The sequence below is a fragment of the Magallana gigas genome, chromosome 3 (genome assembly GCF_963853765.1).
Source record: "Magallana gigas chromosome 3, xbMagGiga1.1, whole genome shotgun sequence".
NCBI lineage: Eukaryota > Metazoa > Mollusca > Bivalvia > Ostreida > Ostreidae > Magallana > Magallana gigas.
The window spans coordinates 39,833,616-39,852,934 of NC_088855.1; the positions used below are offsets into that span (position 1 = coordinate 39,833,616).

General features: G+C 34.6%; 1 protein-coding gene across 1 annotated transcript in view; it reads left to right on the forward strand.

The window, feature by feature from the left end:
* The window catches only part of LOC117680325 (histamine H2 receptor), a 29,817-nt gene that overhangs the window by 843 nt on the left and 9,655 nt on the right, over positions 1–19,319 (forward strand). The gene's annotated exons all lie outside the window — the stretch shown is intronic.

Here is a 19,319-nt window from a genome sequence, read left to right on the forward strand (position 1 = left end):
TGCGTTGCTAGTAACATAAGGTCACCAGTGCTTCCAGACCATGTGGAAAAAAAGCAGAAAAAGAGAAAAAAAAAATAAAAAGGAACAATGGTGCAAAGCGTCAAAATGAAATTTTTAGGCAAATTAAGATAGTACTATACAAGCTTATCTTTTAAAAAGATTGGTGAGCTAGCGTCGTAGCCATCCTAAAACACAGAAGCAGATTTTTAAACATTGGTTTAAATTTCTGAATCGATTAATTAACAATAGGAAGGCACAGTGTTGTACTGGAATTTTGCTGGAGTGGGGTCTCAATTAAAAATTGTGATTCTAGAGTGGGCTTCACATCACCAATGGCATAGCTAATTGCAGGCACGTAGCATCAGGGGGGGGCCAGGGGGGGCCTGGCCCCCCCACTTTTTCTCGCAGCAACAAATTTTTTAAAATTTACATATAAAAAAATGAATTATCATGGAGTTGGCCCCCCAACTTTTTTGGAAGTTACTAAAAAATTGGTATGAAAATTAGGAAATGAGTAGTCAAATTGAAGTTACCCCCCCCCCCCCCACACGGATTAGGAATTTCATGATTTGGAGGGAAAAAAAATTTTGGTAGGGAAAATTTTTTTTTTGGAAGCATAGTTGAGTCTCCCCCCCCCCCCCACCCCACGGATTAGGATTTTGAAGATTTTTGTAAAACTTTAAATTTCCCTTTTTTTGCTTGTCAAGATTTTTTGGATGGGTCTGGCCCCCCCACTTTCAAAAACGATGCTACGTGCCTGAATTGACTGTGCTTTAATATAATCATTTATCTACTGCAATTTTGATTTCGATGTAAAAAAAAATTCAAGAACCATTGGTTACTGTTTTATAGCAATCGTACCTTCTCGGGCCTTTCCGGCAAGCTCGGAAAACATATATTCGAGGTTGTTTTCCGAGCTTGAAGGAATTCAAGATAAAGCTAGCTATTTATTATAATATTTAAAATAACTTTGACATTTACAATAAAACACAAAACTTCATGTGAAGATGTTAAAACGAAATTCAAATGGTACAATTTATCTACAGAAGTACAGTATTCCCAGAATCACCTACTATGGAGTGGAGCATGCGTATTCCAGTGAAAAAGACTAACGTAGTTGCTAGCGCTCTCGAGCGCTAGCAATAAATACAATGTAATGGTTAGACTCTGGCATCAACTCGTGGTTCCAAGATGTTTCAAAGGACTTTTTGGTGCCTTAAGGCAGCTTCAACACCCAAACACCCCAATACCCCCCCCCCCCCCCAAAAAAAAAACGACTTCATTTGCTTTTACGACAATTCCTATTGCTAGTATGCGACTTCTTGAGGATTTTATCTTTACTTATTTAATTAAGGCATATAATGACATTACTTGTATGTCATTATATTTTATTTCCGAGCGTAAAATAGTATAATACGTCTTGAGGAACTTTCATGTACTTATCTTAAGTTTTCCCCGAAAGTTATGTAATATGCATTTTCTTAAAAGTCTTTGTATAGTAGTTATTTTAAAAGCAACACGTGCGTGATTTCTTGATATTTGATTTAGTATAATAAAAACACACATTCCGTTGACAATGTCAAACTTATATAAAATGTTAAAGGAGCTGTTGATAAAGATTACGTAACCAAAATTTTGTTTACCTTAACATGAAAGACTGAGAAAGTTCCTTTTCGGCATATTCTCCGGATAGTATTTAAGAGTAAGGCTCTTTAATTTTTATAGTTTGGTCTTTTGTTTTTTGTTTTTTGGGGGTTTTTTTGGGGGGGGGGGGTTCTCGAAATTTTTACTGTAAAACTGGTTGAGTATTAAGTGAAAACAGTTGTATTTAGTTTTCACCTGATATTTTATCTGCTGCGATATTATACAAATCACGCCCATTCGATATTAACTAAAATGGTCGAAAATAAATGGATTTCATGCGCTGTCGTTCATCAAACTCATCCCTGCCACTAACTAAGTGCATCTCCAAATCACTACACTTAGATAATTTTCCTAATTTCATAATAATACTCCCATCAAGCAAACGTTTTTTGAAGTGAAACCTCTCTCGTGCAATGTTTCACTATCATATTCCAACAAATAGCTGGTCAAGGTTATACCGAGCCGTGAATGTACATTGATTAATATATTGATAGTTGTACTTTCCAAAAATGTCAGAGACATAAATGTTTTCATGTATGCTGAATAGTAAATATAGAAAAAGCCATTTAAATGCGTTTTATTTTCTATCAATGAGAGTATAATTATATAATAGTCATCCCACAGAAAGGATCATTTGTCACATGTAAAGAGAGTGTGAATGACAGTAAGTGTCCCAAAAATGTAAAATTCGTTAGTTTAATTGGAAAAAAAAGCCCTAAAATATTATTTGGAGGAGTGGAGAGAATCAAATATACAAAATACACTTGTAGCTGTCTTAAAGATACAAATTATTTAACATATTGTTATTTATACATTTAATTGTGTCTAACAATTATATGAATATGTTGATTTAAAAAAAATATATATTGCACTTGTATGTATGTAGTCAAAAAACAAAAAGATACTATCAAACCTATTATGAAGTAACGCCACATTTTTTATATATTTATATATATATAACTGACAGTTGTAAAACATCTGAAGATGAAAATGAAAGTGCTAATGTTTTACTCTGACTTTGTGTTTTTATTAATTTAAGTTTTCTATATTTTATCCGACCACTGTGAATTTTTTTCTGGATTTACCTATAGTGTAAAGAAGTTAATAAACTGTCCAACAATCCACTACATACTTATCTACATTGTATACTAGTATCACATCCCGTAACAGTTAAAGACACAAATATCTGCCTGATGTGTGTGTGAAATCAAAGTACTGATAGTACTGAAAAGTGCTTACCCAGCTTCTGTATGTATATAACAGATATATGTATATAACATTTCACCTATATTTCCTCATCACTGCGTGGCTTCCCCTGCAATGATGTATGTAAGCCCCGTACATTAAATTCACAATAGCCCGTACATTAGATTCACAATAGCCCCTGCAGTTATGTGCACAAACTCCTGAAACTGGTTCCCTAACCAGTTTAAATAATGTAAACTTCTGCTCATAGGGGGCGGTTATTCGATGTACCGGAAGTAAAAGTCTAACGTAAATTAAGCGCTGAGCTATGCTTAGCGCTTTAAAAAAGAGGAATGTGTATATGGACGTCACAAAATTATGTATACTTAAAGCAAATGGTTGATTTATTCATAAAATTGAATTTGAAAAGACTTATAATATTCAAACTTTCCAATGTGTTTGACATAAGCTTCGTGTTCATTAATTTTGAGATAGACCAATATTTGTCACTGTGGGTGAAATGGCCGTGTTGCAAAATATAATTACGTGATTCTCCCAACCAATCGACGTTTATTATGTGACAAGGGCGTTTTTCGATACAATGAAAAAAAGCGGGGGGAAATAGCAATATTATCAAAGTAAATATGAAGAAAACATTATTTAGTAGTGGTGAAAATATGAGATGTACATGTAGTTGTACATGTATACGAATTTGAGTTTATAATTAATAGATTATAAATCGATTCAATAATTCATGTACTACTAACGTAATTTGCAATGAATTCGTAAAGAAATATTTTTGAATAATTTTGCTTCTCTGCATATATTGCAAAAAGAAAAGAAAAATACACGATCTGTATCGCTTTAAAATATTCAAAATCAAAGCATATTCATTTAAAGTTTGTAAAACAAACAGTTAACCAGAGCGTTATATGTGAACGTACTTACATATCATTTAATATTTATTCGTTTGATGAGATATCGGCGCTTCTGATTGGTCGAAAAATTTCTTTGATACCTGCATCAATAAAATTTTTGCCGGATCTACTTTTCTCAACTCTTCTGATCTAACACTATTTATAGAACGGGAATTTCCAGGATAAACACTGTCAACAAAATGTAAAGTTGTGTCTGTTCTATTGTCAGCAAACAAAATGCAACCTTGTGAATATAAAACTTGAAAGTTTAACCTTAAAAAAATAAACAAAACACTTTGTTTGATTCACGAAATGGAAAATTAAGCGTCTTCTCACGATTTCGTCTGCTTGAGATCAATCAACATTTACAGCGAGGCTGCATGGCTGTTCCTTTTCCAGGAATATTATAACGAACTTATAAGTCTATAAACTTTCACGGTAACACTGCTGTTCAAATTTGGTAACGATAATTTTTAAATTTACACACGTACATGATCGGTCATCAGAATAAGCGTCGTAAAGAAAACCTATGAGTAATGCATCAACTCCTTCGGCGCATTCCAAGCGGCAGATATACCATTTAAGTACATCACTGGCTATCTAGTAACCACACCGTTTACAAAAGTCGCTTATACATACTATTCTTTGTCGACATATCAGCTATTTTCGTCCACGATCGCCTTTCCTTGGATGGTTATGTCCAGTTGCATATTCCAGCGATCTCACATGAAAACTAGTTTTATTACGAGTTTTTCTGCACAGTGAAAAATATCACAAGCTTTCGTTTTCAATTCAGCCGGTTCAGATTTTAACTCACTATTTGTGTTTAATCCATTAAATTCAGCTCAATAGCTCTGCATCAGCTGAAGTCGCATCCATTTTGAATATTGTTGCTGTTGTTGTTTTGTATTCATACGCGCCGCTTCATTTACATTATTTACATTTTTGATCAATGACACCACATGTTTTTATTTGAAAATGTTTTATTAAATGATAAGAAATGAAGATAATAATTTTTCTATTGATCGACGTATCAAAGAAAAAATTGACCGGAAAACTTTTTCATCAATGCGCTACGCGCATTGATGAAGTTTTCCGGTCAATTTTTTCTTTGATACGTCGATCAATAGAAAAATTATTATCTTCATTTCTTAATTCCATTAGCAACGAGATGTAAAAAATGACAATATTCGAGCTTTGTTTACAAAACAAAGAAATATGAACTCCGTATCTTGCTTATGACTTGATATTTGAGTTTAAAATTTTGATTTTGTCATAGCATTATAAACTTTTATATTTATCAGTATAAACATTGAAAATGGAAAAATAAAATTTGAAATTGAAATTTGAGAGGGGTCAAAACATTTGTCTTGTACTGTAATAACGATATACACATGTACATATATATCATACTAGTTCGAAGGATGTCCAAAGTGAAAAATTAAAGCGAAAATAAGATGAAGTTCATCCCGATTTATAATTAATAAAAACAAGCAGCCGTCTGAGAAGAATTCCAGGCTATATTTCCCGAATTACAATGAGAAAAGTCTTTGACAAATATCGTCAATATAATTATTGTTAACCGGGAATTCGTTTCGTTAACCGTTGTAGATACATATACTTTACTCTATATATAAAAAATTGGGGTTGAAATTACGACATGTTAACTCGAATTTTCTCATAGAGCAGACTACAAAATCGCTAGATTCTTAGCAACATTTCATTATGAAACTAAATTGCCTACACTAATTGTCTGAATGCGTAATGTATGTCACTGAGTAAAGAGAATGTGGTGTGTTTTTGCTAGTAATGGGAGGAGTTGTACAGCCACGTAAATGTACCCCCTCCCCCAATCGATACAACCCAAAGCGTGCATAAGATAGAAATAAACGAAATATTTTAGTTCAAAGTGATTAAAGAAGATAAATATTTTGAACTTTTAAATAACATGCATATTTATAAAAGATGCACTCCCAATATATCATCTCGCGAGAGGATTGTCCGCTTTGTGAAGCCCTTGTTATTTTTTAGTTCTATAACTTACTATGGAATACGTTGTGCGTGCATTTATCCTACAGGTTTTTAATTAGCAGGACTTAAATTGTTGGCATTAATTTAATACAAAACCTTGCAGGCATCATCGCACATTACCCATACATTACAAAACAAGTCGATTCAACAAATAGAAGAGATGATATTGTGGTAAAGTATGTCCAGGTTCCCTTTCCCATAACACAAATGAAAGTTGTACATGCATTGTAAAGTAGAATTCACGATCCTGCATTTTATTTCCCTCTAATGAAATTTAAGATAATTCAAGCTATTCATGATAAAACTTGGTCCCGTTCAGTGTATTCTGGTAAATACGTTTTTTTTAGCCGAGTGAATTTTATTGGTTAAAATTATTCTGAATTCCTAATTAGATACAAAGATTGAGTAGCCTCAAGCACATGCACTTGGCGCTATATTCTTTCCTTATAAGATCAAGAAATATAATAAACCCTAAACCTACTAACTCAAGTGAATTATTTGTTAAAGGATGCGTTTCATTGTTGTTGAAAAAATATATAAATTCAGGTGCATAATGTATTGTAGTCTAGATTTCAGACAATTTAACATTTTACCTTTATGTAAGAGCAATGTAAAGATATAGGAATAACTAGATACGATCTTTAGGGGCCAGACCACTAGATTCTTAATGGGGACAGACATTGGTGTTTTGATTTGTGAAATCGATCAGAATCATCAATGCAAATATTTTCTCTTTACATTGCCTTACAAAATATGTCTCCTTCTTAAGATATATTGCGTCAAAGTTTAAGTACTTTGGCACCTAAAAATCCCTAATTACGCAATAAATGGGCGTGGCAATGATTTTACCTGTTAGATATTGCTACGATCAACAACTTTACTTCTACAATGCATTACAAAATTTTTATCATGTTCAAGTTATTCGTAATAGAGTTTACAAGTGTCTTGGTCCGTAAATAGAGGGACCAGTCCCTCTTTCTTGATTTTATTAGAATGAACTTTTGATTCTCTACCACTTTTGTTATATATGTTGTAACAAAATATCAACTATTAAAAAGATACAGATCAAAACGAAAGAAAATTTTGTATGAAAATTCGTACTCAATTTTCAGGCGAGCTCCAAGAAATGGCGCAACTGGTGTAAAACAACATAATAGTGCACAACTCCAAACTATAGACTACCTATCCTGAAAATTTCGTATTCATATCTCTAATAGTTTTTGAGATCAGCTCTGCACAAAATAGGTCGTAAAAAATAGAAAATCGGCCGTAACTCGGTGCTGGAAGTGACGATTTCAATATTTCAAAAAACGTCTAGAATTATGATCTCTAGCAATGATCTGTGAAAAAATGGTTAAAATCGACCGGATAGTTTCTGAGAAATCGCGTGCACAAAATTTGTGGAAAAAAATAAGAAGAAGAAACAGTACGAAAACTAGATACGACCTCGTTCCGAGTAACGAGTAGATCTTCCGTCCGATTTTTTTTTGTTATTTTAAATGATACCATGAAATATTGATACAATTTCATATTTAACACCTCCTCCCCCCCCCCCCCCCTGTATATTGGATAAAAATCTCAAATTACGTCAAACATGGGCCTGACGATGAGTTTTTTCAAACCGATAATGTTGTGTTCAACAACTTTGATTCTATAATGCATAACAAAATATTTATCGTTTTTAAGTTATTCGTAATAGACTTTACGAGTCTCTTGGTCCCTAATTAAAGGGGCCAGCCCCTTTTCCTTGATTTTATTGGAAAGAACTTTTGATTATATACCACTTTTGTTATATATTATTTAACAAAATGTCAACTGATAAAAAGATACAGATCACTAGATACGATCTCGTTACGAGTAACGAGTAGGTCTTCCGTTCAATTTTTTAAACGATACCATTAAAATATCAAAGAAATTTCAGAATTTTCCACTCAACACCTCCCTTTCAGATAATGTATACGATTGTCAATATCCTTTCAAATGCTTGACAAAGAGTTTTGCTTTTTCACATACAGCACATTAAAGATTTAAGATTGTTGACCCCTAAAATCCCTAATGACGTCATCAGTGGGGTTGGCATTGAGTTTTACAAACTAATATTGTTACGATCAACAACTTTGCTTCTATAATGCTTTACAAAATCTTGATCGTTTTAAAGTTATTTGAAAGAGACTTTACGAGTCTCTTGGCCCCTAATTAAAGGGGCCAGCCCCTTTCCCTAGAGTTCATTCAAAAGGTTCCACGAATACTAACATTTTTTGTTCTTACAGCCACCTAAAATTGTTGTTCATTTTTGAGATACAAATGATTGAATATTTTAGGGCCCAGTCCTCTAGATCCTTAATGGGGACAGACATTGGTGCTTTGATTAATGGAATCGATTAGAATAATCAATGCAAACATTTTCTCTTCTACAATGCTTAACAAAATATGTCTCCTGTTTTAGATATATTGCGTCCAAGTTTAAGTACTTTGGCCCCTAAAAAACCCTTATTACGCAATAAATGGGCATGGCATTAATATTTTCTGAGAGATATTGTTACGATCAACAACTTTGCTTCTATAATGCATTATAAAATCTGTGTTGCTTTTAAGTTATTTGTAATAGAGTTTACGAGTCCCTTGGCCCCTAATTAAAGGGGCCAGCCCCCTTTTCTTGATTTTGTTGAAAAGGTCTTAAGAATACAAACATTTTTTGTTCTTACTACCATCTACAATTCTTGTTCATTTTTGAGATACAAATGTTTGAATATTTAAGGGGCCAGCCATGTAGATCCCTAGTGGGGACAGAAATTGGTGTTTTGATTAGTGGAATCGATTTAAATCATTAATGCAAACATCTTCTCTTCAATGATGTCTAACAAAATATTTCTCCTTTTCTAGATATATTGCGTCAAAGTTTCAGTACTTTGGCACCTGAAAATCCCTTATTACGTAATAAAGGGGCGTGGCAATGATTTTTTCTGATAGATATTGGTATTATCAACAACTTTGCTTCTATAATAGATTACAATATCTTTATCGTTTTTAAGTTATTTGTAATAGAGTTTACGAGTCCCTTGGCCCCTCAAAAAAGGGGCCAGCCCCTTTTTCATGACTACGTTGGAAAGAACTTATGATTATCTACCACTTTTGTTATATATATCTTAACAAAATATCAATTGATAAAAAGATACAGATCAAAACGTATGAAAATTTTGACTAAAAATTCGTACCCAATTTTCGTGCCTAGGCGAGCTCCAAGAAATAGCGCCACTGGCGTAAAACAACACAATAGTGCACAACTTCAAACTATAGACTACCTATCCTGAAAATTTCATAGTCATATCTCTGATAGTTTCTGAGATCAACTTTGCACAAAAAAGGTCGTAAAAATGTGATAAATGGCCGATAAATCGATACCGGAAGTGACGACAGGAAAAATCTCAAAAATGTATGAAGTTTATCTCAAGTGTCATCTTCTGTGAAAAAATGGTTGAAATCGGTCGAATAGTTTTCGAGAAATCGCGTGCACAAAATTTGTGGAAAAAAATAATAATAACTAGATCTCGTTACGAGTAACGATTAGGTCTTCCGCCCGATTTTATTTTCATATGATACGATGAAATATCGATATTCTCTGCCAAATCTGCGATCTTGGTGAATCTAGGTTTTTTGTCTCGAACAAAAGAGGTTTATGAAAATAAAAGCTATGTTTTTTTATACATTTGTTTAGTGTACACCACTGTTAATCATGGAAGATGAAACACCAAAGATAATCAGTTAAACTTGTGAAAAAAATAAATTGTTTGAACTCTTCTGGTGAGTACCGGAAGTGACGGTTGACAAAAGAAAACCCGTTAAATATATCTTCAATCGATTGTCTATCATTTATAAAAGTTTGTGTCTCAATCACTTACAGTGACTAAAATCTCGCTGGTATCAATTTTGTAAAAAGGCTAGGTACCAAAGATATTTGAAATCTTGATTGTTTTCAAGTTATCTGTAATACAGTTTACGAGTGTCTTGGCCCCTCATTTAAGGGGCCAGTCCCTTTTTCTTGAGTTCGATCGAAAGGTCTCACGAATACTAACATTTTTTGTTCTTACACCCATCTAAAATTGTTGTTCATTTTTGAGATACAAATGATTGAATATTTTAGGGGCCAGCCCTCTAGATCCTTAATGGGGGCAGACTTTAGAGTTTTGAATAGTGGAATCGATTAGAATCATTAATGCAAACATTTTCTTTTCTACATTGCCTAACAAAATATGTCTCCTTCTCAAGATATATTGCATCAAAGTTTAAGTACTTTGGCCCCTTAAAATCCATAATTACGTCATAAATGGGTGTGAAAATGATTTTACCTGATAAATATTGCTACAATCAACAACTTTGCTTCTATCTTGCATTACAAAATTTTGATCGTTTTTTAAGTTATTTGTAATAGAGTTTACGAGTGTTTTGGCCCCTAATTTAAGGGGCCAGCCCCTTTTTCTTGATTTTGTTGGAAAGAACGTTTAATTATCTACTACTTTTGTTATATATGTCTTAACAAAATACCAACTGATAAAAAGATACAGATGAAAACGTATGAAAATTTTGAATGAAAATTCGTACTCAATTTTCGAGCCCAGGCGAGCTCCAAGAAATGGCGCCACTGGCGTAAAACAACATAATAGTACACAACTTCAAACTATAGACTACCTATCCTGAAAATTTCATAGTCATATCTCTGATAGTTTCTGAGATCAGCTCTGCACAAAATAGGTCGTGAAAATGTGCAAAATGGCCGATAAATCGGTACCGGAAGTGACGACAGAAAAAATCTCAAAAATGTATGAAGTTTACATCAAGTTCCATCTTCTGTGAAAAAATGATTGAAATCGGTCGAATAGTTTTCGAGAAATCGCGTGCACAAAATTTGTGGAAAAAAATAATAAGAAGAAGAAATTGTACGAAAACTATAAGGTCTTCCGTTGGAAACGGAAGACCTTAACTAGATACGACCTCGTTACGAGTAACGAGTAGGTCTTCCGTCCGATTTTTTTTTAGTTTAAATGATGCCATGAAATATCGATACAATTTCAAAATTACCCCCCCCCCCCCAAATTTGAAGATAAAGAATAAAAACCCTAATTACGTCAAACATGGGCCTGACGATGACTTTTTCAAACCGATAATGTAAAGATCAACAACTTTGATTTTATAATGCATAACAAAATATTTATCGTTTTCAAGTTATTCGTAATAGAATTTACGAGTCTCTTGGTCCCTAATTAAAGGGGCCAGCCCCTTTTTCTTGATTTTATTGGATAGAACTTTTGATTCTCTACAACTTTTGTTCTATATGTCTTAACAAAATATCAACTGATAAAAAGATACTGATCAAAACATGAAAATTTTGATTCGAAATATGTACCCCATTTTCGTGCCTAAGCGAGGTCCAAAGAATAGCGCCACTTGTGCAAGACAACTAAATAGTGCACAACTTCAAACCATGCTCTACCTATCCTGAAAATTTCAAAGTCATATCTCTTATAGTTTCTGAGATCAGCTCTGCACAAAATTGGTCGTAAAAAATTACAAAATCGACCGTAAATCCGGACCGGAAGTGACGACGACAAAAAATTCAAAAACATATAAAATTCAGATAATTTCCCATCATCTGTGAAAAAATTGTTGAGTTCGGTTGAATAGTTTTCGAGAAATCGCGTGCACAAAATTTGGAAAAAAAAATAATAATAAACAGTACGAAAACAATAAGGTCCTCCGTTGGAAACGGAAGACCTTAACTAGACACGATCTCGTTGCGAGCAACGAGGAGGTCTTCCGTCTGATTTTTAGAAGAGGAAATGACCTTGCCTTTTATCTTCATCAAGGAAATGCAGATGTGATCTAAAAGAGCGATGGATGAAGGATTATACACCCCGTTGGATCCCTAATTTGAAGGACCAGCCCACTTTTATTTCATATTAAATAAGAGGTCTTTTGACCTAATAACAGGTCTAATGACCTGTAATAAAAAGAAACGGAAGAAAAAAAACTTTGTAAACGGAAGACCCTAATAACAATAAGAATATAAGGGTATTCCGCTGAAGACGGAAGACCCTAGAAATGAAAGACTGTTTTTGTCTAAATCTTAATTGAAGAGTGTTTTTCAAACTTGTACTACAGTCCAACAATCCTTTTATGTTGAATATTTTAGTTAAATAATTAAATAAAAAGGAGAGAAAGAAATAGAGAGAAAGAACAAGTCTTGGCTCCGGCAAGATTAGAACACACAGCCTTTGCAGGTGTCTCAAAACATGGCTGACTTGAAATAATTCCCGAATTTGTCTTTGAATTTGGAGCGTCTCCGCCCGGGAGAGGAGCTTTTGTATGAGATAAAAAAAACTACGTGTCAGATGTCTGACTATTCAGGTTTGGTAACAGTGCGATGTCATTTTGTGTCTGGAGGGGGGGGGGGGGGGGGGGGGGGGGGGGGGGGGGGGGGGGGGGGGGGGGGGGGGGGGGGGGGGGGGGGGGGGGGGGGGGTGTGAAAAGACCCGAGCTTGATTTGCGTCTTAAATAAATCGAAAATAGAATTTTGAGGTGTGGATCTCGAATTCGGTTAACAACAATTAGGGGAGGTCCTAAAACAATGACTGATGCATTTTTACCCATGTATTTCAGTGTTGAGAATTTTTTGTCGTGTCGATTACTATTATGTTTGGCTGTTCTATTTCAGCAGGATTGATAAAATCTTTATAAATGTAGAAATAACGAATTCAGTAACACGTAAATTTATTCGGTAAAAATTTGATGACAGTAATTTCCACAGTTCTAACATTCATAAGTAGTCCACACGCTATCGTAGATACAGACTAAACGGAAAACAAGAAATATACATGCAACTGAAATATCACGCGGATGCTTACATCCCTTATACTGTGTAAATTTTAAGTCCCCGTACAGGCTATACCCGCCGTTTGATCTCAGGAATTTCGTCTTAATTATTCAATCCGCTGCATATTTGGCAGACAATAAGAATGGGGTCCGAGGTACATTTACACAAAATGTCATTAGGATTGAGTAAGGAACTCGGGAGTTAGAATTCTTTTCTACAGTACATGTCAAGCACGCCAATCGAAACTCAAATGCCCAAAAATTCATAACTCTCTTAAAAATGAAAGAATAGGTATGGTCATTAGTACAGTAATCTAGAATTGAACTAGGTTGAAAATAAAACCGGGGGGGGGGGGGGGCGGGGGGCGGTGCGTGTACTGTGTAAATTCAATTTCCACGTATAGGCAATAAGCGCCGTTTAATCTCAGGAATTTGTCTTAATTGTTCAATCCGCTGCATATTTAAATAACAGACAATAAGAATGGTTCATTTTTCACGAATTTTCATTAGGATTGAGTTTAGGGCTTGGAGTTAGAATTTTTTTTACAGTACATATCAAACACGACAATTGAAACTCAAATGCCAAAAACTTCATAACTCTGTTAATAATGAACGAATTGGTCCTGGTAATTAGTACAGTAATCTAGAATGGTACTTAGTTGAAATTAAAGGCCCAAGATCAAAGATCAAGGAAAATCGGGTCAGAAAAACTAAATGATTTTATGAATTGGGAGGGGGGGGGGGGGGTCAGTCGGTGACTTCTATATTAAACGTAGAATATTAAATTCTAAATATCACATATTACACAATTTCTAAATAAAATGCATATGTTAGAACAATGTATAAGCGTTGATTGAAAGATGTAACTTGATTTTTTTTTTTTACATATGTTTATTCTTAGGCTCAAACACTCATAAACGGGTGGTCAGTTTTCAAACCTTGTCGCAGTCACCCGTTCGTTTGTATAGTTACGTGTATAAACTTCGGAGGTTTTTCTTAATCCCAGACAGGCAACAAATTTGTTTCAGTATATAGACATGCACAAAAAAAAGAAGAAAAAGTATACCGTCTTTAATAAAAATGACTTTTTAGCGTTGACTTCCAATCAGTAAGAAGACAATCATTAAACAATGAATTTCCAATTATTTGAATCCATAGACATTATCCCGTAACTTGAAATAAATACATATATAATTTTTGGACGCCAATGTACATTTAGCCTCTATCCAATTGACTGCATGTTATCTGAACTAGTTCTAATTTAAATGCTAAAACATTTGTAATTTAGAGAGAGAGAGAGAGAGAGAGAGAGAGAGAGAGAGAGAGAGAGAGAGAGAGAGAGAGAGAGAGAGAGAGAGAGGGGGTATTTTCTAGTTTTTTATAGTGTTTAGGGAATCAGTATATCAGCAACGTATGTCAATTAACACATTTAAATACATGCATGCGTATATCTATGTATGTGAATAAATACTAATCAGTCCGCCTTTTAAGGTCATGTAGAATACATACTTAAACATGGGTGCATTGCTAAATATTGTGTGTGTCATTGAGATGGCGGGATTTCTTTGATGCCGACAAAGCAACCCAGCGTACTGCAGGGGTACTTTGGCGGCACGTCTTTGATGCCTGCGATGCGACGAGCGTTTAAATTTAGCGAACTGCTGACAGAAACAAGCTATCTATTTGTAATTAAAAAAAAAGCCGCTATTATTCTTTTTTACAATAAATATAAAACGGAAAACATTAAAATCTATCATTTTAAAGATAAAATCGTTAAACAAACCTCAATTAAGAAAGAAAAAAAGTTCGACACTTGGGAACTGAACCCGGGTCGCCTTGACACAAGTCCACCACCTTATCGACTGAGCTACGCGGACGCTCGCTTCAAGACTTTGAAGTCTAAAATCTCGAGAATGCGTTGATCGATTTTAAACGGATTTCATATTCTGAAGTTATTTATGTGTCTCTATCAAATATTAACAAAAAAAAATTTCAAAACAAAAAAGTTAAAAAATGACCTTTTTTTGTTTCCTTCCGGTGACAACCGGAAGTGACAACGGACGTTCGGATATGCGTAGTACACTGCGGCTGGACACTTTCTACCATCCCTCAAAATTTAAAAGTTCTATCTTAAAAACTTTTGGAGAAAACTGGTGAACAAGCAAAAACATAAAATCTTTAATATCTCGGGACCGGAAGTGACGACCAAAAAAATCCCACGTACTTTTCTTACAAATTTTGTCATGAACAAGATCTGAAAGTTTTATAAAAATCGGCTGAAGCGTTTTTGAGAAAACGTGGGAGAAAAAAAAAAAGAATAATAACTAGACACGATCTCGTTGCGAGCAACGAGGAGGTCTTCCGTCCGATTTTTAGAAGAGGAAATGACCTTGCCTTTTATCTTCATCAACAAAATAAGGGAATGCAGATGCGATCTAAAAGAGCGATGGATGAAGGATTATACACCCCATTGGATCCCTAATTTGAAGGACCAGCCCAATTTTATTTCATATCAAATAAAAGGTCTTTTGACCTAATAACAGGTCTAATGACCTGTAATAAAAAGAAACCGAAGAAAAAAAAAAGAGGGTCTTTCTTTGTAAACGGAAGACCCTAATAACAATAAGAATAGAAGGGTCTTCCGCTGAAGACGGAAGACCCTAATAATAAAAGACTGTTTTTGTCTAAATCTTAATTGAAGAGTGTTTTTCAACTTGTGCTACAGTCCAAAAATCCTTTTATATTGAATATTTTAGTTAGAAAAATAAATAAAAAGGAAAGAAAGAAATAGAGAGAAAGAACAAATCTGGGATCCGGCGAGATTAGAACACACAACCTTTGCAGGTGTCTCAAACATGGCTGATGCGTTTCCGCCCGGGAGAGGAGCTGAGTTTTTGTATGAGATAAAAAAACAACGTGTAAGATGTCTGACTATTCAGGTTTGGTAAAAGTGCGATGTCATTAGAAATATTGATGCGTGTTTGTGTCTCGAGGAGGGTGAAAAGACCCGAGCTTGATTTTCGTCTTAAATAAATCGAAAATAGAATTTTGAGGTGTGGATCTCGGATTCGGTTAACAACAATTAGGGGAAGACCTAAAACAGTGACTGATGCATTTTACCCATGTATTTCAGTGTTGAGAATTTTTTTTCGTGTCGTTAATATTATGTTTGACTGTTCTATTTCAGCAGGATTGATAAAATCTTTATAAATGTAGAAATAACGAAATCAGTAACACGTAAAATTATTCGGTAAAAATTTGATGACAGTAATTTCCACAGTTCTAATATTCATAAGTAGTTTTCACACGCTATCGTAGATACAGACTAAACGGAAAACAAGAAATATACATGCAACAGAAATGTTACGCGGCTGCTTACATCCCTTGTACTGTGTAAATTTTAAGTCCCCGTACAGGCTATACTCGCCGTTTGATCTCAGGAATTTCTTCTTAATTATTCAATCCGCTGCATATTTGGCAGACAATAAGAATGGGGTCCGAGGTACATTTACACAAAATGTCATTAGGATTGAGTAAGGGGCTCGGGAGTTAGAATTTTTTTCTACAGTACATGTCAAGCACGCAAATCGAAACTCAAATGCCCAAAAGTTCATAACTCTCTTAAAAATGAACGAATAGGTCTGGTCATTAGTACAGTAATCTAGAATTGAACTAAGTTGAAAATAAGGGTTCAAGATGAAAGATCCAGTAAAATCAGGCCAGAAAAACTAAATGATTTTGTGAATAGGAAGGGGGGGGGGGGGTCGGTGGGTGTACTGTGTAAATTTAATTTCCAGGTATAGGCAATAAGCGCTGTTTTTGTTTAATCTCCGGAATTCCGTCTTAATTGTTCAATCCGCTGCATATTTAAGAGACAATAAGAATGGGGTCCGAGGTTCATTTTCACGAATTTTCATTATGATTGAGTGAAGAGCTTGAGAGTTAGAATTTTTTTTTTACAGTTCATGTCAAGCTCGCCAATCGAAACTCAAAGGCCCAAAAATTCATAACTCTCTTAAAAATGAACGAATTGGTCTTGTCATTAGTACAGTAATCTAGAATGGTACTTAGTTGAAATTAAAGGCCCAAGATCAAAGATCAAGGAAAATCGGGCCAGAAAAACTAAATGAACTGGGAGGGGGGGGGGGGGGGGGGTCGATCGGTGACTTCTATTTTAAATGTGTGATATTAAATTCTAAATATCACACATTACACAATTTCTAAATAAAATACATATGTTAGAACAATGTATAAGCGTTGTTTGAAAGATGTAACTATTGATTTTTTTTACATCTGTTTATTCTTAGGCTCAAACACTCATAAACAGGTGGTCATTTTTCAAACCTTGTCGCAGTCACCCGTTTTTTTTTGTATAGTTACGTGTATAAACTTCGGAGGTTTTTCTTAATCCCAGACAGGCAACAAATTTGTTTCAGTATTTAGACATGCACAAAAAAGTACACCGTCTTTAATAAAAATGACTTTTTAGCATTGACTTCCACTCAGTAAGAAGACAATCATTAAACAATGAATTTCAAATTATCTTAATCCATACACATTATCCTGTAACTTGAAATAAATACATGTATAATTTTTGGACGCCAATGTACATTTAGCCTCTATCCAATTGACTGCATGTTACCTGAACTAGTTCTTATTTAAATGCTAAAACATTTGTACTTGAGAGAGAGAGAGAGAGAGAGAGAGAGAGAGAGAGAGAGATTACATAGTGTTTTATAATGTTCAGGAAATCAATATGTAAGCAAACTATGTCAATAAACGCATGTATACATGCATGTGTGTATCTATATATGGGATTAAATACTAAGCAGTCCTCCTTTTTAAGCCGAGTAGAATAACGTGGGTGCATTGCTAAATGTTGTGTGCATACAGTCATTGAGATGGCGGCATTTCTTTGATGCCGGCAAAGCGACCCAGCGAACTCTAATGCGGTCGAACTGCAGGGGCACTTCGGCGGCATGTCTTTGATGTGGGCGATGCGACGAGCGTCGGAATTTAGAGAGCTGCTGACAGAATTTTCTCTATTTGTACTGAAAAAAAGCCGCTATTTTTTTTTATTTATGACAAAAATAAAACGGAAAACATTCAAATCCATCATTCTAAAGATAAAACCATTAATCAAAACACAAATAAGAGAGAAAAAAGATTCGGCACTCAGGGACTGAACCCGGGTCGCCTGGGCACAAGTCCACCACTCTAACGACTGAGCTACGCGGACCCTCGCTTCAGAACTTTGGAGTCCCAAATCTCAAGAATGCGTGGATTGATTTTAAAACGAATTTCATATTCTGTAGTTTTAAGAGAGTCTCTATCGAATGAAAAAATAAAAAAATTCAAATCCAAAAAATTGAAAAATTAAGGTTTTTCATTTCCTTCCGGTGACGACCGGAAGTGACGACAGACGTTCGGATATATGAGAGACACTGTGGCTAACGACTCTCTACTACCACTGAAAATTTGAAAGTTTTATCTTTGATACTTTTTGAGAAAACGCGTGAACAAGCAAAAACATAAAATCTTTAATATCTCGGGACCGGAAGTGACGACCAAAAATTTGATCGATAAATTTCTTACAAATTTTGTGCTTAGTGAGGTCTGAAAGTTTCATGAAAATCGGCTGAAGCGTTTTTGAGAAAACGTCAAAGAAACAAATAATAATAATAATAGGGGAAAAGAAACAAAGCAATAACAATAAGGTCTTCCGTTGGAAACGGAAGACCTTAATAATAGAGGAAAAGAAACAAAGCAATAACAATAAGGTCTTCCGTTGGAAACGGAAGACCTTAATGATTCTATAATGCATAACAAAATATTTATCGTTTTTAAGTTATTGGTAATAGACTTTACGAGTCTCTTGGTCCCTAATTAAAGGGACCAGCCCCTTTTTCTTGATTTTATTGGAAAGAACTTTTGATTATCTACCACTTTTGTTACATATTATTTAACAAAATGTCAACTGATAAAAAGATACAGATCAAAACGTATGACAATTTTGAATGAAAATTCGTACCCAATTTTTGTGCCTTGGCGAGCTCCATGAAATGGCGCCACTGGCGTAAAACAATATAATAGTGCACAACTTCAAACTATAGACTACCTATCCTGAAAATTTCGTATTCATATCTTTAATAGTTTCTGAGATCAGCTCTGCACAAAATAGGTCGTAAAAAGATAGAAAATCCGCCGTAACTCGGTACCGGAAGTGACGATTTCAAAATTTCAAAAAACGTCTAGAATTATGACCTCTGGCAATCATCTGTGAAAAAATGGTCCAAATCGGCTGAATAGTGTCTGAGAAATCGCGTGCACAAAATTTGTGGAAAAAAATAATAAGAAGAAACAGTAAGAAAACAATAAGGTCTTCCGTTGGAAACGGAAGACCTTAACTAGATACGATCTCGTTACGAGTAACGAGTAGGTCTTCCGTTCAATTTTTTAACGATACGATTAAAATATCAATGAAATTTCAGAATTTCCCCTCAACCACTCCCTTTCAGATAATGCATACGATTGTCAATATCCTTTAAAATGATGAACAAAGTGTTTTGCATTTTCACACACAGCACATTGAAGATCTAAGATTTAAGTCCCCTGAAATCCCTAATTACGTCATCAATCGGTGTGGCAATGAGTTTTACAAACTGATATTGTTAC